Source organism: Manis javanica, chromosome 4 (assembly GCF_040802235.1).
Source record: "Manis javanica isolate MJ-LG chromosome 4, MJ_LKY, whole genome shotgun sequence".
NCBI classification, from domain to species: domain Eukaryota; kingdom Metazoa; phylum Chordata; class Mammalia; order Pholidota; family Manidae; genus Manis; species Manis javanica.
This window is the reverse complement of record NC_133159.1, coordinates 58,181-82,473: the sequence shown is the minus strand read 5'-3', so window position 1 is coordinate 82,473 and position 24,293 is coordinate 58,181. Positions and strand designations below refer to the sequence as shown.

The 24,293-nt window shown below is 41.5% G+C and overlaps 1 long non-coding RNA gene across 4 annotated transcripts; it reads left to right on the top strand.

Annotated features, from left to right (window-relative positions):
* Nucleotides 1–2,545: 2,545 nt before the first annotated feature.
* Nucleotides 2,546–23,414, top strand: LOC140848785 (uncharacterized). Of its 4 annotated transcripts, XR_012129907.1 has the most exons (8): nucleotides 2,546–2,943; nucleotides 8,499–9,058; nucleotides 9,335–9,476; nucleotides 9,763–9,913; nucleotides 10,458–10,576; nucleotides 10,774–10,917; nucleotides 19,508–19,651; nucleotides 22,838–23,414. It is a non-coding gene; the product is annotated as an uncharacterized lncRNA (long non-coding RNA). The 4 variants fall into 4 exon arrangements; XR_012129905.1 differs by lacking the exon at nucleotides 10,458–10,576 and having other exon boundaries at nucleotides 22,838–23,412; XR_012129906.1 differs by lacking the exon at nucleotides 10,458–10,576 and having other exon boundaries at nucleotides 2,557–2,943; nucleotides 8,906–9,058; nucleotides 22,838–23,403.
* The last annotated feature ends 879 nt before the right edge of the window (nucleotides 23,415–24,293 follow it).

The following is a 24,293-nucleotide window of genomic DNA, read 5'->3' as shown; positions in this document are numbered from 1 at the left end:
CACACCCTTTGGGTTCGGCAGCCCGGAAGGTTTGCGTGAGCCACTTAATGATTCACATGCCTGAGAGTGCAGGAAAGTGCCGCTGGAATTGGGAGACGGTGACTGAAGGTGGAAGAGGGTGTGTGTAGGTTTGCCAGGAGAAAACCCAGGCTGGGGCTAGTGGCTTGCAGAAGGAGGGGTGATTTTAAGGGCCCCCACAGAAGCAGGCATGCCACTTCTAAAGGAGAACCCTTCAGCAGAAAGCTGATGAAAGCCAGCTACAGTTTGGGGATCCCAGAAATCAGAAGACAGGTTGAGAATATGGAGGTTAGAGCTCTGAAAAGATTCTCACAGAAGGAAAACAAAGTTCAAAATAAGTGGACATAGAGTGACTTTTTTACACCGTGGTAAGAGTCCTCAGTTTTGGGCAATCTCATCAAGAGCAGGGACGTGGGGTTAAACCTGTCTGTTGTCTTATGTAAGGACATTTCTCAGGGGCTTTTCATGTGGTTCGACGTGCTGGGGGCTCTCCATGTACCAGGTTCCTGACCCCTCTCACATCTCGCTCTGAGCAAACAAACCTGGGCTCCACTGCAACCTACTTTTGTCCCTTCAGGACAAAAGTTTTACTTAATTTCTGTGTGTAGCCTGTCCACGAGCTGGCTGCCCACACACGTTCCATCCCTGCACCTGCAGATCCTTGCCCAGCCCGGGGTGCAGGCCGTTTCCGGGCCCTAACGTGGGCTGGCCTGACGATGTGCAGGGAGAGGTGCCATGGTGATGCGAGGCCCGGGCTTCAGGAGGCCGTGTGTGCCTGCTTTTCGCATGGCCAAGGAGAGAAGCTTAGGCTGGGCTGGCAGACCACGTGGCGGGACCCAGCTCCTGCTGAGGTGCTGGGCCTGTGGAGGAGGTGTCTAGGCCACCCCAGCCCAGTTAGCTCCGCACCCCCCACGTCATTCCCACCCCCAACGTGGGGGTGGAACTGCCAGCCGGTCCACCTCAAACTGTTTTTAATCCAGCAGTTTTAGGGTGGCCTGTTTCACTGCAGCAGATGTCAAGTCTGCCTCCCTAGGTCTTAGAGCCCCCTACCCCGCCCTGCAGGATGGCCAGAAGGGGCCAATGACTCCGAGCAGCCCCAGGGCACCCTCGTTCTACCCTTTCTCAGGTGAGGGTAGTTGGTGCAACTAGTAGACAAACCCTAGTTTCAGTGCCTTATGCCCCGTGGTTTCCTTCTCTGTCGTGTAGAAACCTCGAGATGCTTTGTGAAGGAGGGTTGGGAGCAGCAGGGCCCCACACCTTGTCACTCGGTCACGAGCATGACTTTCCCAGCACAGGGCTGCTGGGACTTGATATGCTGCCTGTTGATGTTCTCTATCACCACCCAGCCGAACAGAAGTGCACTCACTTGGATCTTGGCTTGGAGCACCTTGGAAGGCCCCCGCGGTTAACCAGTGCATTCCAGTCCGCTCCACTGCATCAGCTGGAGGGGACTCCAAGGGATGCTAAGTATGTTTTTGGAGAAGCCAAGAAGCCTGTGATTATCAGGATCAGCAGAGGTGAATTTAGTCAAGGGGCAAACCTCAGGGCCCCTACACTGTTTACAGGAGCATCACGTTTGTATAAAAGTGACCGTCAGATTGGTGTGTCCCCTCCCAATGTATTTCCTGTCACACTTTATGTTGTGTCAAAAATGTCATAATGGCCACAGACCTGAGTTTGGCTGATGAAGCTGACTGGGGAAGCTTAGTTTGAGAAATGTTTGTGTGGTCCAGGCACTTCCCCGCAGAGGGAAGCCATCAAGCCATGTCTTGGGTGGGCTCCAAGGACACTCCCGCTGCCCCCTGTGCGATGCATGGTGGTGTGGGACAACAGTGCAGGACCAGAGCAGGGTCAGGTTGTGAACACACTGCTGCAGCTGCCTGCAGAGCACACAGGCGAAGAAGGGAACAAATCTGGGATGTGCAGAGCCCCAGCTAGTCAGCAGAAAATGCTTCCAATCGTCTGTGTGCAAAGTCGTGGGCACATGAGGATTCTGTTCTCACTGATAGCTCCTCCAAAGAGTTCTTTTTGGTCAGGGATGTAGGCAATTCATTATAAAAGCAGCACACACTGTTTTCCCTTTTTTGATGGGAATTGTGCAAAGTAAAATTTAATGGAATTCCTAATCTTAGAAGTACAAACCCATAGGCCATCATGTTAGATAGAGCCTCAGCAATTTTGGTGTGTGCCGTCCTGGTGTTAGTCTGCTGGTTCTAGACAAATGACCCACAAAATTGAGTGTCATCCATTCAGATAACACTTAAGACTAGTCAGTCACTGCATGAAAGAATTTGAAATGCCCTGAAATCTCACAACACATACATGGAAGAGATTTGCTAGAAGTGTCCTAAAAATATACAGGCCATTAACAACGAGTTGTGAAGCTAGAAAAAGCTTTCCTAAACTACCAATAATGTTTTAAAGCTTCAATCAACTAAGCTAGAAGAAAGAATGAATTATTTCTAATTTCTCTACCAAAAATAGGATTAAAAAATATTTTTCATATGAAAAACTGATCAGAGAACATACCAACAAGAATGTAGGAAAAATTGTAGAGATGTATTAGACACTTGATTGTATTTCTATTATATGTATACCTTTATTTTGGTTTTGGGAATGTTGGTAATAGTTGACTCCTTAAAATTTAGAATTTTATTTGAGCTCTTTTCTCATTCTAACCACTTACTTTCATACCTCGTCACATATCCTTTATTTGTATAAACTCCAGGCCCTGTAAAATCTGAGTCCACTTTTGAACACTAGAGGATCTTGATCAGCACAGTGAGTAAGATGGCCTGTTGCCCCAGGAGAACGAGGCTTTGTTAGGGCGCGCAGCAGTGACGCCGACATCCAGATGCGGCTCCCCGCCCTACGGAGGTGTGTCTCCTGCAGCTTAGGAGGCCATGCTCCCAGACTGCGTGGAAGGTGGGTGTCATAGGTTGGCTTGTGTACTGTGAGGCATCCTTTTGTTACTGTTCCAGGGATTGGTCTGGTCTCTAGGAATGCTCTGGTCTGTTGGATCCCATAGACTGCTCCACGCGCAGAACCTCCCCAGAGGGGCCACAGTCAGCCGTGGGCCAGAGAGCAGCCGGCCTCTTGATGTGGGCTGGGCTGGAAGGGTTTGCACCATAAACTGGTTTCTACCCCAGCCCTCCTTATTGCTGCTCAAAACACTTGTTACTTGAAAAGAAAGTGGTGCTTTTCTCTTTTTCTAGCCAACGAGTGCATGTTAAAGAAATGATTTTTAAATTCCATCTACACTGTTCGACCCCCACAAACAGTGGACTCTGCCATATTTACCTTTATTTTCATGATTTTCTGCTTTCAAATAAACATTTCTCTCATGGCAATTCAATTTTAAGCAGAAAAGAGAGAAACACTTAATAATCAAGAACAGTCATCACCCAAGGTAAGTTCCCCTTTCCACAGTGATGTGTGTTCCCTGGCAGTGTCTCAGCCCTAAGTCTGTTAGGTTGGTCAGCAAGAATGTTCTGTGCCTCGCCCGTCATTCAGTCCATGGAGCAGTGCTCCCCGCAGGCAAGTGACCTGCCCCTTGGTCTGGCTCTCACGGCTCTGCTGAGCTTGTGGGGCTGCAGGGAGCCCCAGACCTGCCGCCACTTGCTGGTGTTCACTGCAGGAACTGACCAAACTTCGTGCTTCTTAAAGCAAAATTTTTAAGAAACTGGACTTTTAAATGTGTTTTCTTTGCATCTGAAAGGTGCATGAACAACTTTTTTTCTGAGCTAGTAATTTGTCTTCTCTTTTGAAGTTTTGTTTTTCCTTTACTTTTGGAGGAGTTTCCTAGAGTTTTTATAATCTAATTCTAATTGCTCACAGAATCACATTAAAATGTAATGGGAACAATTTAATCCAGATTTTTTTAAAAATTGAAAGTGCAAAAGTTTTTACAATAAACTAGTTACATTTGATGTTTAGGTGTAACCATTTAATTTTCCTCTCTGTTGGCAGAAATAAATCATGTGAAATTAGATCTTAGTACCCTGTTATTTTTTATAGAATTTAGTTCACTTAGTGGTGTTAGGACCCATTGGACAGAAATTAGTGCAGAACATGTCCAGTCTCGGTGTTCCCAGTCCCTCTGCACTACAGCTACTCATGTGGCTGTGGATTAGTTAGCAAAGATTTAGATGCTTTGAATTCTTAAATATACTGTACAGTCCACGTCTTCTCATCACCCACACTGAATCTGCTTATACTTATACACAGAGACAGCTAGTTCTGTTCACCAAGAAATAGTTTCAAGTTTATGTTAACTTTTTTAATATGCCTCTTTCCTCAAGTTCACAAGGCCAATCAGACCATTGCTTATCTTGTTTCATACCTACAAGAAGCTGTGTTAACTACAGGATCCCTTTCATTTCTGGCTCTTTTGTCCCAGTCATTTCATTCTCATGCAAACAATAAGTGCCTCTGTGGTCAGTGTTGATGAGAACCTCCCTGTCAGATGACACTGGCCTTTGGTCATTCACTGCAAGCTAGTCTCATCTGCTCAAATCAGGGCTCGCTTTGGCAGTAAAAGGCTTTAGTGCAACAGCGCTGGGACTCCATGACCCCTAGTAAATGCCACACACAGCGCTTAATCTGCTGGTGAAGCTAACAAGACCATTATTCTTCAGTTCATAAAAACAATTTTGTTTTATTGCATGAGTCAAGATTTTTAGTGATGGTCACCAACCTAAATGGTGAAAATCTTGGTTCTTAGGGGTAGTAAAAAAACTAGCATCTGCTATCAGCCATTTTAGTAAAACCTCTGAACCCAAGTCCTCAGGGTCCATTTATCATCCTTGCAGACAGGGCCCTGGGCCTTCATCTGCATGCCGAGCACCTCTTATGGTGGTCTTCTCCAAGTTCATGGCTCTACTTTCTCTGTTTTGACATTACCAATGGGCATCTTGCAGCAGTTAGCTTTTGAGGCTTGTGGTGTAGCCACTATTTCAGTCTCATTGTGGCTACACTTAAATCAAGAAATAAGGTGAAAAAAATTATATGAAGAATATAAATAGGTGGAAAAAACTGCTGTGTGTTTTCAGCAGCTACCCCAATATACAAATATTTTGATCATTTTTTTAGCATGACAATTTCTCACTCCATTATCTCCAGGAATTTACTTTGTCAGGAGATAATAATATTACTCAGGGGTTAGGGGTCTACTCAGAACATCTCATCCTCCCCCAGTCATGGTTGATCACTTCAGCAAATGTCCTCTGAATCTCTCCCCTCTTGAACCACTTTCCCCTTTTTTCCCAATCCTGTGGTGAGGAGGGTGAGGGATGTCTGTGGCTCCCCAGTTGTTTAGGACAATTTGTGAGGAGCCTGTTTTCCAGGGTCACCAGACCCTTGTGGAAATGAAGCTTTTGTTGTGTGGCCAGCAGTTGGCCACTCCATGCCAACCCTAAATCCACAGCACTGGTTCACGGTTTCCATCTTTCTTCTTGTCTCTTGTTCTGTTTTGTCCTTGGAAGCTCTAGGTTTATCACCTATTTGTTCATTTATCTGTTTCTTTCCTACCTCATAGGGCCTAAGGTACACACTCTTTCTTACTGCTCGTCTCTCCTTCTGGAATATCATCACATTCGGTGTTTTTCTGTTTTTGGACTCTTCCCTGTGCTATAATTTTGATGAATACCAATTTCTTATCCTTACTCTTTACACAAACACACAAGGTTTCTCCAATGTTAATCTAGGAATCCCTTCATCCTGGCTTTCCAAGACCCTCTCAAACCCCTGCCCATGCCCTGGACCTCTCTGTCTCTAGCTTCTCCCCTGCTTCAGCCTGGCTGGTCTCTCTTCTCTTTTGGAATGCACTTCCCCCCACCATCACCAAGCCATTGCTCCCGCATGTCCGCATCTGGAATGCATTATTCCCCCCACCCCCCACCCCCAGTCAGTCTTCAAGCTCCAATCCACCCCGTTCTTCCTCCTTTAGGGTTCCTTCCTTGGTCACTAATGTTGATTTTTAGCTTATTCCTTTCTGAATGGTTATATAATTTCTCAATTGCCACACAACTGTCACCAATAATCCAACATATTTTCTTATCTCCACAAGTAGATTATATTTTTCTTGGAGTACAAAGGCCAAAACTGAGGCTTCCTATCTTTCCCACCCATTGACTTAAGCACAGGACCTTCCCATGGGAGGCACTGAATAGGCACTTGTTGAGCCAATGACCTGTAGCATCTGGTGCTGGATCATTCTGTGTCACAGGTGACTGTCTGCCTGGCGTTGAACTGATCTTCAGAAAAGTTAGATGATGAATTACCTCAGACACATGTTTTTCTGTTTATTTGTCCAGTTTCCTGCTATCACCATCATTAAAAATGCAGTTGACACTGAGTTTTTCCCTCTTAAGTAACTTTCTACTCTTCTCATCATCTCTAATCTTCTAAAACCATATCTTTTGTTCTGGTTCCCTATGAAGCATCTATGTTTTAGTGCAACCCATTCCTCGATGTTTTGTTATATTTGGTATGCAGATACCTTGTCTCACCATCGATGATTAGTGTCGGGTCAGCAAGCTTTCTCTATAAAGGCTGGAGCATAAACATTTAAAGTTTTGCAGGCCGTATGGTCTCTGCTGCAACCACTTGGCTCTGCCCTTGAAAACAGATCAACAATCAACGATATGTAAACAGATGAGGTGGCTGTGTTAAGACAAAATTTGGGTTACATATTATTTCTATGTATCATGAAATATTATTCTTTTGATTTACAGTCACTGAAAAGTCTAAAAACCATTCTTGGCTGGTAGGCTTTACAAATACAGGTGGTGGGCCAGATTTGTCCTGCTAGCCCCTGATACAGTGTGCTAAAGGCAGGGTGCTTTATTTAGAGGTGAAATTGACGAGCTCAGTTCCCTGGTCTGTGTGTGAGAAATATGCTCACTGGCCCAAACTCAGTAAGTGGACGTGGAGACAAAGAGAACAGCAGAGTGAGGCTTTAATGGTGGTCTTGCAAGATGGGATGTCTGGTGGGCAGGCACACCCAGGGCAGCTGGAGGAAGTAATTTATTCCCTACCACATGAGTCCCTCCCCTGGTTCCTCATTGGCTGAGTACTACAGGGTTTACATTCTTTCCTGGACGTTGCCTAAGGAAGTTATATCCATATTAGGCAGTCCTTTACATTTGCCTTAATTTTGTTGGCTGGTTTAAAATTTCCTTCTTTTTCCCAGCTGGTCACAACCCATTCCTTATCAATCTCCATTCCCCTGCCAGCTTGAGCAACTTCCTGGCATGTATTTTGCCATGTGGCCCTTTGTCAATACCTTACTGTTAAAATGTTTAAACCCCTGATGGAAATAAATCACATTGAGGTTTTATGCTTCCTCTAACATGTGGCATTTCAAAGCTGTCCCTAAAATCTTGTCTGATCTTGGTGGACGTACTACCTCAGCCTACTGTTCCTCCTCCTATATGTCTGGCCTTTTTCTACGCCATGCTGACCTTCCTCTGAAACACAGCCCTTTACTGAGTCCCTCAAAGGAGTTCCCATGCACACCGGTCTTCTTGAGCAAAACAGACTTTACCGATGATTTCAGAGGAGTTTGGCACAGAATCCTAATAAGCCTTGTCCAGTGGATTTATGACACCACATTTCTCAAAAGACTGCTCTGTCACCTCACTATTAACAACGCTTCCTCAGTGGGCTGCTCAGAAGTATCAGTGAGTTCATATTTGTGCACAGCGCATGGTGCAGAGCAGGCTGTTGTGTCAGTGGTTGTGACAGTGGACATCTGGACTGACAGCTTATTTGTCACTGGCTCCTTACATACAAAGAGACAGTAATGACCATTAGAATTTTAGTAAGCCTAGGTATATTATTACCGAGATTGAGATTTTTTTTAAAAAGCTGTTTTTAGGCCAAAACTCAGAAAGTGTTAACACCCATAAACCCTCAGTAAAGAATTGTTAAAGGATGTTGTGCAAAAAGAAATAAATTCACAAGAAACAAAATTCATCATAAAAAGGGGTGAAAGTAAGTCCAGAGACAGTTCGCCTCTTCAGAGAGAGGAGTCAAAAGGAACTCCTTCTCTAGCATGATCCTTGCTGACATGGTAACTCGCCTCAGCAAAGAGTTGAGAAAGGGAAAAACGAAGAAAAACACTTGTGACTTGTCCAAACTACCAACTTTTGGTTCCGCTAAGACACCGAAACGAGAGGAGGCTGAGTATGTGACTTTTTGCCGGTATTATTTCTGTTCCCCTGTCCTATATGTTCATAACATCCTATTGTATTTGTTTAGAAAGGTTCCACTATACTACAGGTGACTTTTTGACCATTTGCGTAAATAGGAATTTTCCTATGTAATGTCAACTCTGTACCAGAAGTAAATGTATTCTTTCATCTTTTTTATGAATTGATTTGCATTGTCTTTACTTGAAAGAGAATGAAAGTTAAACTTTTAGTAAAGATGGATAACTCTGAAGCACGGATGTTGATTTGAAACATTATTTTCTCTAGCATGATCTTTGCCAACATGGTAACTCGCCTCAGCGAAGAGTTGAGAAAAGGAAAAATGGAGAAAAACTACCAACTTTTGGTTTCGTTAAGACACCGAAGTGAGAACACTCTAAGGACCTGACTCTTTGCGGATATTATTTCTGTGTCCCTGTCGTGTATGTTCATAACATGCCCTTGTATTTGTTTAGAAACCTTCCACCATACTAAAGGTGACTTTTTGAACGTTTGCGTAAATAGGAATTTTCCTATGTAATGTCAACTCTGTACTATAAGTAAATGTATTCTTTCATGTGTTTTTATGAATTAATTTGCATAGTCTCTACTTGGAAGAGAATGAAAGCTAAGCTTTCACTAAAGATAGATAACTCTAAAGCATGGATATTGATTCCAAACATTATTTTCTCTAGTACGAACCTTAATGAAATGGAAACTCATCTAAGCAAAGAGCAGAGAAAAAGAACAACGGAGGAAAATGATTGGGGTCACTTGCCAAAACAACCCAGTTGTACCTCTATTAAGAAACTGAAACAAGAGGAGTCCCTGTACCTGACTAATTGCCGGTATAATTTCTGTTCCCCTGTCCTGTATGTTCATAAAATCCCATTGTATTTGTTTAGAAACCTTCCACCATACTAAAGGTGACTTTTTGACCATTTGTGTAAATAGGAATTTTCTTATGTAATCTCAACTCTGTACTATTAAGTAAATGTATTCTTTCATCTTTTCCATGAATTAATTTGCATTGTTTTTACTTGAAAGAGAATGAAAGCTCAACTTTTTCTAAAGATGGATAACTCTGAAGCATGGATGTTGATTTGAAACATTATTTTCTCTAGTTTTGTCTTTGCTGAAATGGTAACATGCCTCTGTGAACAGTTGAGAAAATGAAAAATGGAGGAAAACACTTGCTGTGACTTGAAAAAACTACCACCTTTTACTTATTCTAAGGAACCGATAGAGAACACGGACCTCTACCAGGTCATGACTTTTTCCCGGTATTATTTCTGTTCTCCTGTCCTATGTGTTCATAACATCCCATTGTATTTGTTTCAAAAACTTCCACCATATTACAGTTTTTTGACAGTTTTTATAAGTAGAAATTTTCCTATGTAATGTCAACTCTGTACTGTAAGTAAATGTATTCTTTCATCTTTTTTATGAATTGATTTGCATCGTCTTTACTTGACAGAATGAAAGCTTAACTTTTACTAAAGATAGATTACTCTAAAGCATGGATGTTGATTTGAAACATTATTTTCTCTAGGATGATCCTTACTGATAGGCATACTTGCCTCAGTGAAGCGTTGAGAAAAGAAAAAACGGAGGACAATGATTCGGGTCACTTATCAAAACAACCCAGTTGTACCTCTGTTAAGAAAACGAAACGAGGAGTCTCTGTACCTGACTACTTGCCGGTATTATTTCTGTTCCCCTATCCTGTATGTTCATAACATCCCATTGTATTTGTTTAGAAACCTTCCACCATACTAAAGGTGACTTTTTTTTTTTGAGAGGGGATTTCTCATATTTATTGATCAAATGGTTGTTAACAACAATAACATTCTGTATAGGGGACTAAATGCACAATCATTCATCAACCCCAAGCCTAATTCTCAACAGTTTCCAATCTTCTGAAGCATAACGAATAAGTTCTTACATGGTGAACCATGCAAGGGCAGTCATATCACAGAAACTTTCGGTTTTGATCACGCATCATGAACTATAAACAATCAAGTCAGATATGATTATTTGTTTGATTCTTATACTTGCTTTATATGTGAATCCCACATTTCTCCCTTATTATTTTTTTAAATAAAATGCTAAAGTGGTAGGTAGATGCAAGATAAAGGTAGAAAACATAATTTAGTGCTGTAAGAGGGCAAATGTAGATGATCAGGTGTGTGCCTATAGACTAAGTATTAATCCAAGCTAGACAAGGGCAACAAAACTCATCCACAGATGCAGAAGATGTCTCTCAAAACGGGGGGTGAAGTTCTAAGCCTCGCCTCTATTGATCCCCAATTTCTCACCTGATGGGCCCCCTGCAACTGTGCCTGTCTTCAGTTGTTCCTCTAAAGGTGACTTTTTGACCGTTTGTGTAAAGAGGAATTTTCTTATGTAATATCAACTTTGTACTATAAGTAAATGTATTCTTTCATCTTTTCCATGAATTAATTTGCATTGTCTTTACTTGAAAGAGAATGAAAGCTAAACTTTTTCTAAAGATGGGTAACTCTGAAGCATGGATGTTGATTTGAAACATTATTTTCTCTAGTACCAACCTTAATGAAATGGAAACTCATCTAAGCAAAGACCAGAGAAAAAGAAAAATAGAGGAAAACACTTCTGGTAACTCGTCAGAACCAAGTTTTACTTGTGTTAAGAAAGTGAAATGAGATGACTTTAAGGACCTGTGCAGGTATTATTTCTGTTCCCCTGTCCTATATGTTCATAACATCCCACTGTATTTGTTTAGAAACCTTTCACCATATTACAGGTGACTTTCTGACAGTATTTTTTTTGAGAGGGCATCTCTCATTTATTGATCAAATGGTTGTTAACAACAATAAAATTCTGTATAGGGGGGTCAATGCTCAATGTACAATCATTAATCCATCTCAAGCCTAATTCTCGTCAGTCTCCATTCTGAAGCATAACGAACAAGTTCTTACATGGTGAACGAATTCTTACATAGTGAATAAATTCTTAGATGGTGAACAGTACAAGGGCATTCATCAGAGAAACTTTCATTTTTGATCACGCATTATGAACTATAAACAATCAGGTCAAATATGAATATTCATTTGATTTTTATACTTGATTTATATGTTGATCCCACATTTCTCCCTTTGTTATTCTTATTATTTTTATTTTTAATAAAATGCTGAAGTGGTAGGTAGATGTAAGATAAAGGTAGAAAACATAGTTTATTGCTGTAAGAGGGCAAATGTAGATGATCAGGTGTGTGCCTATGGACTAAGTATTAATCCAAGCTAGACAAGGGCAGCAAAACATCCACGGATGCAGAAGATTTCTCTCAAAACAGGGAGGGTGAGGTTCTGAGCCTCACCTCTGTTGATCCCCAATTTCTCACCTGATGGCCCCCCTGCGACTGTGCCTGTCTTAGGTTGTTCCTCCCTTGAGGAATCTTACCCATCTCTGGCTAACCAGTCATTTTCCGGGGCCATACAGGGAAATGTAAAGTTGGTAAGTGAGAGAGAAGCCATATTGTTTGAAAAGGTTAGCTTTTTACTTCTTTGCAGATTTATGCCCTGTGGCTTCTATGCCCAGCACTTGTCTCGAGGTATCTTTACCACTTGGAGGAATTATGATACTCGGTAAATTTGATATGAGGCACGAATTCTATTTAAGGGTTGTAATTAGGAAGGAAGAAGAAAAGCTATAGAGGTAGCATATGGAAGAAAACATGGGAGGATTGATTATTTCTTTGACATATCTTCTTGTAGAGTACCTTAAGCATGCATAGGTTTTAAACTACCAACTAATTTGCACTCACATATTAACATAATAGGAATACGGTGACATAAAGCAAATCTATAATTACCATCCATCTCCAGTGAAGCCAAGAAAACCATTTAGGCACCCTAGGCATTTGTGAAAATTTGTCTATGATATGATGGATATTGTCCAACTATACTTGAACAGTCTGAGAGAAATCAGACAAATTAAAACAGCCCATTTCTGGGATCTGTTCACATCCCATATGTTCTTTTAACTGTAGATAGTCTGTAGTCATAAGATTTTGGAGTGCGACAACTTGCACCCCTCCCAACTCCTGGTTGAGTTCCAACAGTACAGATCCAGTCAAATTCGTTGTCTCACTGTATGCACATGCCAGCCTAGACATCTCCCTCCTCATTCCAATGGCAAGTCCAGGAGACGGTGGGGTGGATGCAGCCACAACCGCAGCATCGCCCAGATCCCTGTGGAGGCTTTTTGATGATCATCCCCCTGGCACAAGTCCTCCAGAGAGTGCTGATGCCGGAAGCTCCTCCTCATATCGTATCTTAGTTCATTTTCTGGGTATCCAAGCTAGGCCTTTATCTTCTGCATAGAAACAAACAGACCCTTTGCCCACACTTTGACATGCCCTCTATACCACTGTGCAGAACTCATTGGAGGTCAGCACACAGGAACTGCTTTTTTTTTTCTATTAAGAGAAAGGAATATTATCAGAAAAGAGTACCTCCATAGCTGATCATCTGACACCCTTTAAGTGATCAACATTAAGGATATTTAAAGCATGCGTTGATCTTTGATTTACCAATAGTTTTATCCTATCAAGGAGTAATCCCCCTTTTCTTTTTTTTTTTAATCTTTAATCTACACTTACATGAAGAATACTATGTTTACTATGCTCTCCCATATATCAGGTCCCCCCTAACAACCATATTACGGTTACTGTCCATCAGCTTAGCAAAATGTTGTAGAGTCACTACTTGTCCTCTCTGTGTTGTGCAGCCCACCCTCCCCTTTCTCCCTCCCCCGCATGCATGCTAATCTTAATACCCCCCCTTCTTTTTCCCCCCCTTATCCCTCCCTGCCCACCCATCCTCCCCAGTTCCTTTCCCTTTGGTACCTGTTATACCATTTTTGGGTTCTGTAATTCTGCTGCTGTTTTGTTCCTTCAGTTTTTCCTTTCTTCTTATACTCCTCAGATGAGTGAAATCATTTGGTATTTCTCTTTCTCCACTTGGCTTATTTCTCTGAGCATAATACTCTCCAGCTCCATCCATGTTGCTGCAAATGGTTGGATTTTTCCACTTCTTATGGCTGAGTAGTATTCCATTGTGTATATGTACCACATCTTCTTTATCCATTCATCTACCGATGGACATTTAGGTTGCTTCCAATTCTTGGCTATTGTAAATAGTGCTGCGATAAACATAGGGGTGCATCTGTCTTTCTCAAACTTGATTGCTGCGTTCTTAGGGTAAATTCCTAGGAGTGAAATTCCTGGGTCAAATGGTAGGTCTGTTTTGAGCATTTTGATGAACCTCCATACTGCTTTCCACAACGGTTGAACTGATTTACATTCCCACCAGCAGTGTAGGAGGGTTCTCCTTTCTCCACAGCCTCGCCAACATTTGTTGTTGTCTGTCTTTTGGATGGCAGCTATCCTTACTGGTGTGAGGTGATACCTCATTGTAGTTTTAATTTGCATTTCTCTGATCATTAGCGATGTGGAGCATCTTTTCATGTGTCTCTTGGCCATCTGTATTTCTTTTTTAGAGAACTGTCTGTTCAGTTCCTCTGCCCATTTTTTAATTGGGTTATTTGTTTTTTGTTTGTTGAGGCGTGTGAGCTCTTTATATATTCTGGACGTCAAGCCTTTATCGGATCTGTCATTTTCAAATATATTCTCCCATACTGTAGGGTTCCTTTTTGTTCTATTGATGGTGTCTTTCGCTGTACAGAAGCTTTTAGCTTAATGTAGTCCCACTTGCTCATTTTTGCTGTTGTTTTCCTTGCCTGGGGAGATATGTTCAAGAAGAGATCACTCATGTTTATGTCTAAGAGGTTTTTGCCTATATTTTTTTCCAAGAGTTTAATGGTTTCATGACTTACATTCTAGTCTTTGATCCATTTTGAGTTTACCTTTCTTTATGGGGTTAGACAATGGTCCAGTTTCATTCTCCTACATGTAGCTGTCCAGTTTTGCCAGCACCATCTGTTGAAGAGACTGTCATTTTGCCATTGTATGACCATGGCTCCTTTATCTAATATTAATTGACCATATATGTTTGTGTTAATTTCTGGAGTCTCTAATCTGTTCCACTGGTCTGTGGCTCTGTTCTTGTGCCAGTACCAAATTGTCTTGATTACTATGGCTTTGTAGTAGAGCTTGAAGTTGGGGAGTGAGATCCCCCCTACTTCATTCTTTTTTTTCAGGATTGCTTTGGCTATTCGGGGTCTTTGGTATTTCCATATGAATTTTTGAATTATTTGTTCCAATTCATTGAAGAATGTTGCTGGTAATTTGATAGAGATTGCATCAAAACTGTATATTGCTTTGGGCAGGATGGCCATTTTGACGATATTAATTCTTCCTAGCCATGAGCATGGGATGAGTTTCCATTTATTAGTGTCCCCTTTAATTTCTCTTAAGAGTGACTTGTAGTTTTCAGAGTTTTCAGAGTATAAGTCTTTCACTTCTTTGGTTAGGTTTATTCCTAGGTATTTTATTCTTTTTGATGCAATGGTGAATGGAATTGTTTTCCTGATTTCTCTTTCTATTGATTCATTGTTAGTGTATAGGATAGCTACAGATTTCTGTGTGTTAATTTTGTATCCTGCAACTTTGCTGTATTCCAATATCAGTTCTAGTAGTTTTGGAGTGGAGTCTTTAGGGTTTTTTTATGTACAGTATCATATCATCTGCAAATAATGACAGTTTAACTTCTTTACCAATCTGGATTCTTTGTATTTCTTTGTTTTGTCTGAATGCCGTGGGTAGGACCTCTAGTACTATGTTAAATAACAGTGGGGAGAGTGGGCATCCCTGTCTGGTTCCCGATCTCAGAGGAAATGCTTTCAGCTTCTCGCTGTTCAGTATAATGCTGGCTGTGGGTTTATCATATATGGCCTTTATTATGTTGAGGTACTTGCCCTCTATTCCCATTTTGCTGAGAGTTTTTATCATGAATGGATGTTGAATTTTGTCAAATGCTTTTTCAGCATCTATGGAGATGATCATGTGGTTTTTGTCTTTCTTTTTGTTGATGTGGTGGATGATGTTGATGGATTTTCGAATGTTGTACCATCCTTGCATCCCTGGGATGAATCCCACTTGGTCATGGTGTATGATCCTTTTGATATACTGTTGAATTCTGTTTGCTAATATTTTATTGAATATTTTTGCATCTACATTCATCAGGGATATTGGTGTGTAATTTTCTTTTTTGGTGGGGTCTTTGCCTGGCTTTGGTATTAGGGTGATGTTGGCTTCATAGAATGAGTTTGGGAGTATTCCCTCTTCTTCTATTTTTTGGAACACTTTAAGGAGAATGGGTATTATGTCTTCTGTGTGCTTCTGATAAAATTCCGAGGTAAATCTGTCCGGCCCAGGGGTTTTGTTCTTGGGTAGTTTTTTGATTACCGTTTCAATTTCTTTGTTCGTAATTGGTTTGTTTAACTTTTGTGTTTCTTCCTTGGTCAGTCTTGGGAGGTTGTATTTTTCTAGGAAGTTGTCCATTTCTTCTAGGTTTTCCAGCTTATTGGCATATAGGTTTTCATAGTAGTCTTTAATAATTCTTTGTATTTCTGTGGAGTCTGTCGTGATTTTTCCATTCTCATTTCTGATTCTGTTGATTTGTGTTGATTCTCTTTTTCTCTTAATAAGTTTGGCTAGAGGCTTATCTATTTTGTTTATTTTCTCAAAGAACCAGCTCTTGGTTTCGTTGATTTTTGCTATTGTTGTATTCTTCTCAATTTTGTTTATTTCTGCTCTGATCTTTATTATGTCCCTCCTTCTGCTGACTTTAGGCCTCATTTGTTCTTCTTTTTCCAGTTTCGATAATTGTGATGTTAGACTATTCATTTGGGATTGTTCTTCCTTCTTCAAATGTGCCTGGATTGCTATATAGTTTCCTCTTAAGACTGCTTTCGCTGCGTCCCACAGAAGTTGGGGCTTTGTGTTGTTGTCATTTGTTTCTATATATTCCTTGATCTCTATTTTGATTTGTTCATTGATCCATTGATTATTTAGTAGCATGTTGTTAAGCCTCCATCTGTTTGTGAGCCTTTTTGTTTTCTTTGTAGAATTTATTTCTACTTTTATACCTTTGTGGTCTGAAAAATTGGTTGGTAGAATTTCAATATTTTGGAATTTACTGAGGCTCTTTTTGTGAGCTAGTATATGGTCTATTCTGGAGAATGTTCCATGTGCACTTGAGAAGAATGTATATCCTGTTGCTTTTGGATGTAAAGTTCTTTAGATGTTTATTAGGTCCATCTGTTTTAGTGTGTTGTTCAGTGCCTCTGTGTCCTTACTTATTTTCTGCCCTGTGGATCTATCCTTTGAGGTGAGTGGTGTGTTGAAGTCTCCTAAAATGAATGCATTGTAGTCTGTTTCCCTCTTTAGTTCCGTTAGTATTTGTTTCACATATGCTGGTGCTCCTGTATTGGGTGCATATATATTTAGAATGGTTATATCCTCTTGTTGGACTGAGCCCTTTATCATTATGTAGTGTCCTTCTTTATCTCTTGTTACTTTCTTTGTTTTGAAGTCTATTTTGTCTGATATTAGTACTGCAACCCCTGCTTTCTTCTCACTGTTGTTTGCTTGAAATATGTTTTTCCATCCCTTGACTTTTAGTCTGAGCTTGTCTTTGGGTTTAACGTGAGTTTCTTGTAAGCAACATATTGATGGGTTTTGCTTTTTTATCCATTCTATTACTCTGTGTCTTTTGATTGGTGCATTAAGTCCATTTACATTTAGGGTGACTATTGAGAGATATGTACTTATTGCCATTGCAGGCTTTAGATTCGTGGTTACCAAAGGTTCAAGGTTAGCTTCTTTAGTATCTTACTGCCTAACTTAGCTCGCTTATTGAGCTGTTATATACACTGTCTGGAGAGTCTTTTCTTCTCTCCCTTCTTATTCCTCCTCCTCCGTTCTTCATATGTTGTGTGTTTTGTTCTGTGCTCTTTTTAGGAGTGCTCCCATCTAGAGCAGTCCCTGTAAGATGGCCTGTAGAGGTGGTTTGTGGTAAGCAAAATCCCTCACCTTTTGCTTGTCTGGGAATTGTTTAATCCTGCCATCATATGTAAATGATAGTCGTGCTGGATACAGTATCCTTGGTTCAAGGCCCTTCTGTTTCATTGCATTAAGTATATCATGCCATTCTCTTCTGGCCTGTAGGGTTTCTGTTGAGAAGTCTGATGTTAGCCTGATGGGTTTTCCTTTATAGGTGACCTTTTTCTCTCTAGCTGCCTTTAAAACTCTTTCCTTGTCCTTGATCCTTGCCATTTTAATTACTATGTGTCTTGGTGTTGTCCTCCTTGGATCCTTTCTATTGGGGGTTCTTTGTAATTCCATGGTCTGTTCGATTATTTCCTCCCCCAGTTTGGGGAAGTTTTCAGCAATTATTTCTTCAAAGAGACTTTCTATCCCTTTTCCTCTTTCTTCTTCTTCTGGTACCCCTATAATACGAATATTATTCCTTTTGGTTTGGTCACATAGTTCTCTTAGTGTTGTTTCATTCCTGGAGATCCTTTTATCTCTCTCTATGTCAGCTTCTATACGTTCCTGCTCTCTGGCTTCTATTCCTTCAATGGCCTCTTGCATCTTATCCATTCTGCTTATAAATCCTTCCAGGGATTGTTTCACTTCTGTGATCTCCTTCCTGACATCTGTGATCTCCCTCTGGACTTCATCCCATTGCTCTTGCATTTTTCTCTGCATCTCATCCCATTGCTGTTGCATTTTTCTCTGCATCTCTTTCAGCATGTTCATGATTTTTATTTTTAATTCTTTTTCAGGAGGACTGGTTAGGTCTGTCTCCTTCTCAGGTGTTGTCTCTGTGATCTTTGTCTGCCTGTAGTTTTGCCTTTTCATGGTGATAGAGATAATTTGCAGAGCTGGTACGAGTGACCGCTGGAAGAGCTTCCCTTCTTGTTGGTTTGTGGCCTTCCTCTCCTGGGAGAATAGCGACCTCTAGTGGCTTATGCTTGTCAGCTGTGCGTAGACAGGGCTTCTGCTACCTGCCCATTTGCTATGGAGTTTATCTCCGCTGTTGCTGTGGGCGTCGCCTGGCTGGGGCTGCTCCTCCAAAATGGTGGAGTCCCTTTGGAGGAGGGGGAGCGGCTGGGAGGCTATTTATCTCCATAAGGGGCCTCTGTGCTCCCTGTTGCCCAGGAGGTTAGAGTGTCCAGAGATCCCCAGATTCCCTGCCTCTGGTCTAAGTGTCCTGTCCTGCCCCTTTAAGACTTCCAAAAAGCACTCTCCAAACCAAAACAACAACAGGAAAAATGAGAGAAGAAACAGAAAGAAAAAAAAAAAGGAAAAAGGTGATTTTTTTTGTCCTCAGGCGCCGGTCCCAGGCACCCACTCACTGGTCCTGCTGCCCTGCCTCCCTAGCACCGGGGTCCCTGTCCCTTCAAGGCTTCCAAGAAGCACTTGCCAAAAAAAAAAGGGCAAAACACGTGATTTCCTTTGTCCTCAGGCGATGGCCCCAGGTCACTGCCCACTGGTCCCACCACCCTGTCCCCCTAGTATTGGGAAAAACGTGCGATTTTCTTCATCCCCAGGCACCGGTCTCAGGCACCCGCTCACCAGTCTTGCTGCCCTGTTTCGCTGGTATTGGGGTCCCTGTCCCTTTAAGGCTTCCAAAAAGAGGGAAAAAAAAGGGAAAAACGCGTGATTTCCTCCGTCCTCAGGCGCCGGTCTCAGGCACCTGCCCACCGGTCCTGCAGGGAAGAAGGCGTGATATTCTTTGTCCTCAGGCGCCAGTCCCAGGCACCCGCTCACTGGTCCTGCTGCTCTGCCTCCCTAGCACCAGGGTCCCTGTCCCTTTAAGGCTTCCAAAAAGCACTCGCCAAAAAAAAAACCGCTCCGGTTTCTTTCCACCCGCCGGGAGCCGGGGGGAGGGGCGCTCGGGTCCCACTGGGCCGGTGCTTGAATCTTACCCCTTCGCAAGGCGCTGGGTTCTAGCAGGTGTGGATGTGGTCTGGATGTTGTCCTGTGGCCTCTGGTCTCTATTTTAGTAAGAGTTTTCTTTGTTATATTTTCATAGATCTATGTGTTTTTGGGAGGAGATTTCCACTGCTCTACTCATGCCACCATCCTGGCTCTGCCCCTGACAGTTTTTGTAAATAAGAATTTTCCTATAATGTAAACTCTGCACTATAATTAAATGTATTCTTTGGTCTTTTTATGAATTAAATTTGCATTGTGTTTACTTGAAAGAGAATAAAAGCTAAACTTTTACTAAAGATAGATAACTCTATAAAGCATCGATATTGATTTCAAACATTATTTTCTCCAGTATGATCCTTACCGAAATAGAAAATCATGAGGATGCATGGCCTTTTCATCTTCATGTAAATTTGAACTTTGTTCCTGGTTATACCAAAGTTATAAAGAAGCCTATGGATTTTTCCACAATTAGAGAGAAATTAATTAGTGGACAGTAAGTACATCATTTCTGTTCAGTGTTTATTGAATGTTTGTTATGTGCTCAGTACTCTTACAGTGAGCCAAGGATACATTAATTACAAGCCCTGCTTTTAGAGACAGGATATATATGTGTGTGGTTAAGGTAGTATGATATGGAAGATGAGTCAATTAAAATTATATCAGTAATTAAAAATGGTGTAATAAAGCTGTTTTGACATTGGAAGGCCACCAAACCTAGCCTGGGAGTTAAGGAAAAGTATCAGGGAAGCCTCCCAAAGTCACTAAGTGACATGTAAGCTGGAGCTTATATTGTGCATCGTTGGGATATCAATACCATTTCATGTGCATTTCACAAAAATTGATTTCATAATATTTTCAGATTATTATAAGATGCATCATTGGAAATTTTAAATAATGAAAGCTTTACAATGAGTCGTAGATTACAAAAAAGGCATTTGTTAAAAGTAGAAGAAAACTATTATTTGCCCCTGTCCCTACCATATCGTCTTTGTGATCCTATCCAAAGGGTAAAATGGCTTCCTGGTTGCAGTTAATTATTTTTGTTAAAACCACTTCAGACTCCTGCCAGGGAGTGACCACTGTCAGTGGGCTTTAGTTGGTTCTGGATACTGGACTCATGTGGAACCACCGGAAGGAATGAGGCTGTTTGCTTACAGAACAAACCCACAGGAAGCATTTCACGGGAGAATTGCCAGGAGCCGTGGAGCTGCGTGGGCCTCTACTCCACTCTCCCGCTCCCTTTATTCCTATATACTGCTTTTGGTTAATGTAGCTCATGCCCATAACTGCAGGCAAATTCACCAGTAATTCTGGAGAAAAAAGGAAGTTTACATGAAAAGTAACCATAAAATATATTTTGATCACATTCTTACTGTGTTTTTTAAAAGCATTATTTAACAGTATTATTTTATCCCTCCTGGATATTCCTTGGGAGAAAATGACGGTGTTCTATAATTTATATTCAATTTAGAAGTGTTGAGTGGAACTTAACTCATTGATGACCATCATTCTTCTCATATGTATCAAAGGATTTAATAAATTGACCAAATGACTACTGATTTATTTGTTTGTAGGCTGAAATGCCAGTCTTTCAAAAGATTCTATTTACCTTTTAAAAAATTAAAATTCAGAAAACATTTAAGACTGTTAAAATATTGGTTCTATTGTGAACCAAACAGCAGAAGCTGGTGTCTAGATAGGAACTAGTTCTTTTGCTTTTTTTTATCAAAATACGCAGATGTTTAGGTGGGTAGCACATGGCCAGGACAGACTTACACAGGAAGGCTTCACCAGTGTTTACAATTCTTGACTTTATCTTCTGCGATTCTCCAGTCCCTGGGTGGAGGATGAACTTCAGCCTCAAAATCCCCAAAACACACAGGTTCAAACATTAAAACAGAGCTTAGACATTACCAAAAATTGGAGCTACCTTTTGAGAACGAGTCCTGGTAAATGGAGGAGGAACATAGCAGAGGGAGGCAGGTGGAGGGGAGCAGTTCTGTATGATCCCGTTCACGACGCCAGCTGTGTCGGAGGCAATATTCAGTGGATTCAAGCTCCTCTAACTTCAAGTTGTTCGATCAAGCCCAAACGGATGAGCTGGAAACAAAACTCACAAATGTTTAAATCAGAAATTTATAGAACAGAGGGGAGGAGGTGACTAGTTTAATGAGTCTGGGTTCCGTCAGCTGCCCTGTCCTGTGAAGGGACAGCAGAGATGTGAGCACCGCACCTAGAATCTCACCGAGAATTCTTTCCTGGATTCCACTCTCCCTGACATTAATCATTAACCTTTTCTTGTAGTAAGTGAAATATTTCTCAAAGTAACATTAAAATATTTTATAAAAACTATTCTCATACGTTGTTTGATTCTATTTTTATGAAATACCCAGAATAAGTTAATCCATAGAGACAGAAAAACAGATTAGTTGTTTCCAGGGACTGGGAAAGGGAGGAATGGAGAGTAACTGTTTAATGGGTTGGGTATGAGGTTTCACTTTAGGGTAATGACAATGTTTTGAACCTAAATAGAGGTGGTGGTAGTAGAATGTGTGGAATATACTAAGTGCCACTGAATTATCTACCTTAAAATGGCCACTTTTATGTTATATGAATGTCACCTGAATAAAAATAATTCCCAGAAGAATAGGAAAATGGGTAAGGTTACATAAATACTGACTTAATTCTCTTATTATTGCATATACCATAATGAGAGAATGAAAAAGACTATACAAGGTATTTGATGAAAGAAATAGTTCCACTTTTACCAGGTCTCAGAGCTCCAGTGTGTACTTCATAGGTATTTCTAAAAGGTAAATTAGTGTTCAGCTTATCATACATCATATATTAGAATTAATTTAAATTTGGATACCCAGAAGCCCTCCTTCAAAATGTATTGATTTGGCTTGCGTTGGCTTGAAACAAGGCAGTCTTTTTTACCAAAAAGCTTAGGCAGGTGCATTCACATTCTGTCTTCTCTGTGCTTTTACAGAGAAAGAGAATCAGGTTTATCACACCAAAAAAGCACAGACGCCACAGTGCTTCCAATGGAAGGGCAGATCCTCGTAGTGTCTCTCTGTGAAGGGATAACACGTGCTGTTTTGTTGTTGGGATCATGATAATCCATTGCTTGAGAAAAGAGCATGGTTGAAAAGAGAAAGAGGAAATGGGGAAGATTTAACACAGTGGCATGTCCTGGGATGTAGGTGAAGGCTCCAGGGCAGCTGTAATGTGTATCGTGCGTAGGAGGCATTGACATTATTTCTAATGAAACTAAGTTGTTTTGAATGTGGGTCATAGGGTACTACAAGTGCTACAATTGGTCAGAAAAGTTAAACTAGTCAAGTGGGATGAGTCCTGGGATGGAATTGTGATTCAAATCAAATCGGAAATTGGATGGGGGGAGAAATGCTAGTTAGTTGAAATATATCTTGATCTTCTGAGAAATCTGTTTTTCCATTTAACCTGTCTATATCCTTTATAGTCCAGAACACATGGAAGTTTTAAAATGTTCCATTTGTAAGAGGATATAAGGTGTTTTATTTCTGCTTAAATGCAATTATCTTTTTCTCTTATCTTTTCAGATTCACTTTTTATTTTACCTTTTATTATCATTTCATTTGTTTACAAAACAAAGCCACCCTACAAAAGAACCTCTAAATCATGTGTTTTCTTTCAGGTATCCAAATCTGGAAGCCTTTGCTGTCGATGTCAGGCTTGTTTTTGACAACTGTGAAGCCTTTAATCAAGATGATTCTGATACAGGCAGAGCCGGCCACAGTATGAGGAAGTATTTTGAGAAAAAGTGGACAGATACTCTCAAAGTGAGCCGAAGCTACAATAATCTCTTTTTTCCTTTTCAATAAGGACGAATAAGACCAGCAATGTCAACTATGTTTCACATAAATGTGCAAGGCACACGCATAATGACTTTTTTTCTTAGTGAAAGTATCACACACAAAAACAGTATCAGAAGAATGATACCATTTTTAAAGGCTTCATTCCTACAACAACCAAGGCCCTTGGTTATTGGTTTGTGTGATTTATCAGCTAATTTAGGTAGAACAGGGAAGCACACCCAAAGAATTTTCAAAGGTAAGGGTGTTACAGAGTAATAGCAATAAAAATATATCCAATCGCACTGATCATTCAACACCAGAGCTCTAATGTGGGAGATGGTTCTCCTTTCCCTCTCAATAAATATCTACTTTTCCTTTTTTTATTTTTTAGTGAATGTATTTAATTTTATGAATTATTCATGATTAAACCACATTCAGAATCTTCATTTTCTGTGAAAAGGAGGAACTAGAAAATTGCTTTAAATCTTGAAAATACAAGGAATGTTTTAGGAGGAATGTCTCTGAGCAGGACGGACCCCTCATGGCCAGACCTTTCCTCAGGTGTCCGGCCCTCCTAGTGCTGAGTGGCCCTGGACCTGCCCTGGTGGTTGCCCCACAGTGGGTGGGCATGGATTCTCAGGGCAGGAGCGCACCAACCCAGGGCACCAGGAGCCAGGCTGGCTGTTTCCTGCCTCCTCCCAGTCTGCTCCCTGGGATGTCCGTGGGACAACTAGCCCTGTCACTGTGCCCCCCATGCCTGATGAGCCCCCCAGACCAGACAGGTCTTTGGGGTTGCCAGTGGGTTGAGGTCTCCACACCTCTCTGGGGCCTTGTCTCACTGTTGCTGCAGGAATTCTGGGGTCGGCCGAGGTCAACCACTCCTGTCCAACCACCACCTGCTTCTCTGCCCCCTCTACTTAGGCCCATCAGCTCCCACCTTCACCCCACCCAGTCCCCTTTCCCTCCCCTCTCTCTGCCCTCCCCTCCCCCTTCCCTCCCTTCACCCTCCGTTCCCCCTGTGCTCATGGGGATTCCTGCCCATGGGCCTCTGTTCTTATGGGGGACCCTCTGCTCATGGGGCCCTGTGCTCACGGGCCGTGTTTTCATGGGGGGCTCATGTGCCTCAGCAGCTCATTTGGGGAGTTTGGCTTTGTCTTTTGGTCAGGCTTTAATCCCCCTGGTTGCCTGACCTGGGGTTGGGGAGGCATGTGTCCCACTCCAGTCCCCATCTGCCGCCCCACATCCCTGTGTTGTCCCTCTGTCCCAGGTCTGAGGACTTGAGTTGGGGAGCAGCTC